The sequence below is a fragment of the Sminthopsis crassicaudata genome, chromosome 3, assembly GCF_048593235.1.
Source record: "Sminthopsis crassicaudata isolate SCR6 chromosome 3, ASM4859323v1, whole genome shotgun sequence".
NCBI lineage: Eukaryota > Metazoa > Chordata > Mammalia > Dasyuromorphia > Dasyuridae > Sminthopsis > Sminthopsis crassicaudata.
This window is the reverse complement of record NC_133619.1, coordinates 513,480,807-513,486,137: the sequence shown is the minus strand read 5'-3', so window position 1 is coordinate 513,486,137 and position 5,331 is coordinate 513,480,807. Positions and strand designations below refer to the sequence as shown.

At 39.9% G+C, this 5,331-nt stretch overlaps 1 long non-coding RNA gene across 1 annotated transcript in view; it reads left to right on the top strand.

Moving 5' to 3' along the window:
* The first annotated feature begins 282 nt into the window (after positions 1 to 282).
* The window catches only part of LOC141559776 (uncharacterized), an 18,648-nt gene continuing 13,599 nt past the window's right edge, over positions 283 to 5,331 (top strand). Inside the window, exons 1-2 of the long non-coding RNA XR_012487547.1 lie at positions 283 to 442; positions 1,360 to 1,483. This is a non-coding gene — a long non-coding RNA (uncharacterized LOC141559776). The remainder of the gene's footprint in view (positions 443 to 1,359; positions 1,484 to 5,331) is intronic.

Sequence of the window (5,331 nt, the reverse complement as noted above, 5' to 3'; positions counted from 1 at the left end):
TCCCCACTTTGTAGAACTGAGACCAAGAAAAGAGGACATATTAGGTCAGTAGCAGAAACTGATTAGGTCAATAACAAAGAGAATGGACAAAAGAAAAACTGCATTGCTTTCACACAGCTAAACAAATAGGACCATCCAGAGCACAATCCTATAAAACAGCAGGCTGCTCTTTTCCATCTAGGAAAATGTGGTGTGGCTCCTTTAAATTTCTAGGGCCATGATCCAAGTGCCTTGTCATCTTGAGCCTCTGGCTCCCTTCCTGCTATACTAAGATCCACCACCTTCTGGAAAAGAACTTTTTTTCTGGGGAAGGAAGAAAAAAAAAGTAAAGCATTGAAGACAGATGGATATTTCGTGATGTGGCTGGTGGCTTCCTTCTGTCCAGTCAGCTCCGCCTCCTCCTCTATCCTCCCATGAAGTCTCAGAGTCCAGTGAGACCCAGGTTTTGTTTCCTATTCAATATTTTAATAATGTATATTCTGGAAACTCTGACTGTTATTATATGACCCTGGAAAAATCAATGTCCCTCTCTAACTTGAAAAAACAGGGATTCAGATTAGATGTTCTTAAGAGCCTGATATTCTAGGCTGTCTTCTAAAGGCCTCCCCTAGCTCTGACATTCTATGGTCCATGTTCCAAGCTCCCTCCAAACTCTGACATTCTATGTTCCATGTTCCAAGCTCCTCTCCAGCTCTGACATTCTGTTACAATATCCCACTCAACTTAACATTCTACATTTCATGTTCTGAGATCTTCCCCAGCTCCAATATTTAATGCTTTGAATTCCAAGATTCATTCCATCTTTGACAATCAAATCATGTTATATAATCCCTCTCAGTTTTAACATTGTGCCTTGACAACTTCCTCTGACCCATTTTAATAGTAAGAATACCCCCAAGGATTTGTTGTGCTTGATTGTGCATATTTATTAAGAAGGATTTGTTTGGAGAATGGGGAGGTAGGTAAGGGAGGATGTATAGGATAAAATAACAGGAAAAAACAGAAAAGAGAGGAATAAAGATCCTTGAGATCTGTCTCTCCCTTTCCCCCCTCTCTCTTTCTTTTTAATGCAAAGAGGAAAGAAGGAAGACTAGAAAGAAGCACAAATAAGCAAGATAGATTTGAAGCTACAGCTTGTATCTATTATATAGTTTTTAAAAATAGATTTCTGCAATTTCATCTAAATCTACTTTTTTGTTTTACTGGGTACATGAGAATGCTCATTCTATTTGATGTTTGTTAAGTTCAGAATAAAAATAGATATAAAAAAGAATAGCCCTTCTTATATTACAAAGCATCTTCCTCAAAACAGCCATATAAGGTAGGCTTGACTACATGTTATCATTTCTATTTTTACAGAGGAAGCACCTGGAACACAGAATGGAAATGACTATCTTGTGGTCACCCAAGGAGTCAATGTGGACTCAGGATCTCCTATTTAGCTCTCCTGGCTTCAAAGGAATTGCAGACCTCTTGTCAGAAGGTGAGATTGATTCAGATGTTTCTCTATTATAAATGAGCTGTACTGAGCTATGTCCACACTTTCTTACCTGCTGATAATCTCTTGGTGATCATGTTTACATTATATCTGGCTGGAATTCCAGAGCTCAGTCTGGAACTAGGGTTAGGATTTAGAGTATGGCTAGGATCAAGGCTTAGCCTAGTGCCAAAAATATTTTTTCAGTACACAGCTAATTTTCTCATAAAAGTACTGAATTGATAATCCTGATTTTTTTTTTTAGCATCACTGGTCCTAAAGATTAATTAGAAGTATGTGGAACAGTGATTACTCTGGCCCTATTTCCTGGGATGTTTTCTCTCCAAAGAAGATGTTCATCAATTCCTCCCCTCTCCTCCCTTTTTTCTCCTCCCCTCCTCTACAAACTTTGCTTTTAAAATAATTTTGAATAGTGTATTTTAAATTTTTTAATTAATAGCTTTTTATTTTCAAAATATATGCAAAAGTAATTTTAGACTTCACCCTTGTAAAACCTTATGTTCCAAATTTTTCTCCTTCCCTTCCAGCCCCTCCCCTACATAGCAAATAATCCAACATAATTTAAACACGTACAGATTTTCTATACATATTTCCACAATTATCATGCTGAACAAGAAAAATATAATCAAAAAGGAAAAAAATGAGAAAGAAAACAAGCAAACAACAACAAAAAAAAAAGAAAGAAAAAGAAAAGAAAAGAAAAGAAAAGAAAAGAAAAAGGTGAAAATGCTTTGTTGTGATCCATTCTCAGTCCCCACAGCCCTCTCTCTGGGTGCAGGTGGCTCTCTCCTTCACAAGTCTATTAGAATTGGCTTGAATCACCTCGCTGTTGATAAGAGCCACATCAGAATCAATCATGGTATAATTTTCGTGTTGCTTTATACAATATTCTCTTAGTTCTACTCACTTCACTTAGTATCAGTTCATGAAAGACTCTCCAGGTGTTTCTGAAATCATCCTGCTGATTGTTTCTTATAGAATATTAATATTGAATAATGTATTTCAATGTAATTGGTTTGTAATTTGAAAAGATATTTTATTTTATACTTTGTTCATTTAAAAACATTATTTTGAGAAGGGGGCAAGGACTGCCCTATTCCAACCCCCCACAAAGAACCCCAGATTTTAAAGTTGAGAAAAATGTGGCCCAAGGAGGAAAATAATCATCTGTCCCAAATTCATTAAAACTCTAGCTGAGAATTCTCAGGCATTGTTTGAACTGGGTTTTTCTTTCTGGAGCAGCTATGATAGGCTGTGAGTGTGGCCTGGACAGCTACAGGGCAGGCAGGGTCTTTGCCTGGGCTGGGCCTGAAGTACATTCCTTTGCTGAGCAGCCACTCCCGGACTGGCCCATCCCCCACACTGCCACGTAGTCTGGCGTTCTGCTGCAAGAGAGAAGAGAGCTGGAGGAGGGAGGGGGATGCTTTCCTCTCATATTCTCCTCCTCCTCCTCTTTCTCGTCCTCCTCCTTCTCCTCCTGTTCTTTCCAGAACAATTCTCCTCTTCCCCTCATTCTTTGGAGTCCAAAAGACATCAATTTTCATAACACAAAAAAAGTCTCTCTGTCTCTGTGTTTCTCTCTGTCTGTTTCTCTCTCTCTCTGCCTTTCTGTCAGTCTCTCTCTCTATATCTGTCTCTCTCTGTCTCACTCTCTGTCTCTGACTCTCACACACCCACACCCACAAAGTACATGCATTAGTTGTGTGTAAGGTTGTATTCATGTGTGGATCATATGGATAGATTTTAATGCGTACTCTGTATTCATCCACAAGCACACAATACTTACATATATTCCATGACCACCTTTGATATGTGCTCAATCCTACACATGATGCATATATACAGTAATAATATGTATGAACTATAAATAGACACAAATACACTTGCTCATTTGTATATAATGCAATCAGTAAGTCCACATCCTCTCCTAGTCTTTTGTATAAATTAAACTCCTCACTTCCCTCCTTTCCCTGTGTCCTAGCATCTCCTTCCTGGCCCACATCCCAAGTGCTGATGTGAAACTGGAGAAAGAGCAGGGCCTTTAGGAACAGAGCTCAGATCCTGGCTTGTCTTTCACTTACTACTTGTGTGACCATGGAAGAGTCACCTTCTCTAAATTTCTCTTTCCTTCTATATAAAAGGAGGGTGAATAAGAGGTCCATAAATCTGTGATCCTGTGGAGACTGCTCTAGGAGGAAAGGAGTGCAACATAGTTAAGATCAAAGCCCTCCCCATCCTTGTCTCCCCAAAATTTGCTTTTCTTATTTGACTCCAGCAAAGAGTTTCCCTTGGCCCCTGATTCAGTGAGCATTCCTAATGAGGATGCCTGTCAGGCTAGACTGGGAAGGGAGGAGGGAACTGGGACTGTGACCTTTATGAAGGTAACTCCTTAGATAAGAAGCTTAGATTACAGACCTTGGAGCAGAGTTAACTCTGGGAAAACTGAAGTAGATAAGTCCCTTGTAGGGAAGGACTGGGGACAGCTAGAGCACTGGGCCTGGAATCAGGGAGATCTGAGTTCAAATCTAGCCTCAGATGCTCACTAGTTGTGTCAAAGAATATCGGAGCTGGGCAAATCATTTAACGATGTTTGCCTCAATCCACTGGGGAAAGAAATGACAATCATTCTAGTATCTTTGCCAAAAAAAAAAAAAAATACTATGGACAATGTGGTCTACAGGTTGTGAAGTCAACTCTGACATTCCTTGTTCTAAGGTCTCTCTCAGCTCTGATATTCTGTGTTCTAAAATCCTCTCATCTCTGACATTCTCTGTCCGAAGTTTCCCCTCAAGTCTAACATTATGTTCAAAGGTTTTTTTCCTGCTCTGATATTCTCTAAGTTCCCTTACAATTCTGATATTCTTTGTCCTAAGGCAGGCTCTTTCAGTTCTAACATTCTGTGTTCCAAGGTCATCTTATCTTATCCCCACACTGTACTGGGGAGAAAATGGGGAATCTGAAAGGCAAAGAAACTTCACCTCATTTTGTTCTGAATTTACATCCCTGAGACTTTGTTTCCTCTTCCGTAATCTTTTCTGACCTTCCTGGTTTGATGTTGGATCATGGGAAAGTCCCTAGGAGTGAGAGATAGACCACGAAAGAGGCATGGAATGGGATGGGATCTGTGACAGTCCCCATTGTGACATTGTGGGGTGACAGTCCAACTCACCATATTCAGAGCCCCGACTTTCAACCCCAATTCAGCCATTAAACCCCTACATGACCCTAGATAAGCCTTCTCCTTTCTCTGTGCCTCTGAAAAATCAGATAGTCTCATTAGAGACTAGATAATCAGGACTCACTGAACCTTCTCCCCTCCCAACCCTCCCAAGCTGCTGGCCAGCTGCCTTCCTCTGCCTTTTTCTCAGTTTCAATACAGTGAACTTTGTAGTCATTCCAGTTCTGGGGCAGCATTTCAGTCTCTTCCCACCAAAGCCGATTTACCACGTCAGCTTCCAGCAGAAAGCCAGCCCACCCTAAATGGGTGTGAGTGTATGGAAGCTGGGTAAGAGGGATGGTGGCCAGAGTAAAATGTCTTTTATCAGCCAGATCATAACAGCCACTGCCCAGATTGGAAAGAAATACATACACACACTCATGTACACATGCATAAATGAATATATATGGTACACACATGTGTGCATGTATGTATGTATGGAACCATAGAACCATAGGGTATCAGAACTGAATAGTACATTATTTAGAAAATTGAACTTAGAACATTAAAGCTCAAAGGGACTTTAGAACATAGTGTCAAAATTAGAAGATTCTTTCGCTATCATCTCTTCTAATAACCTCATTTTTCAGATTAAAATAATGTGTACAGCATAATA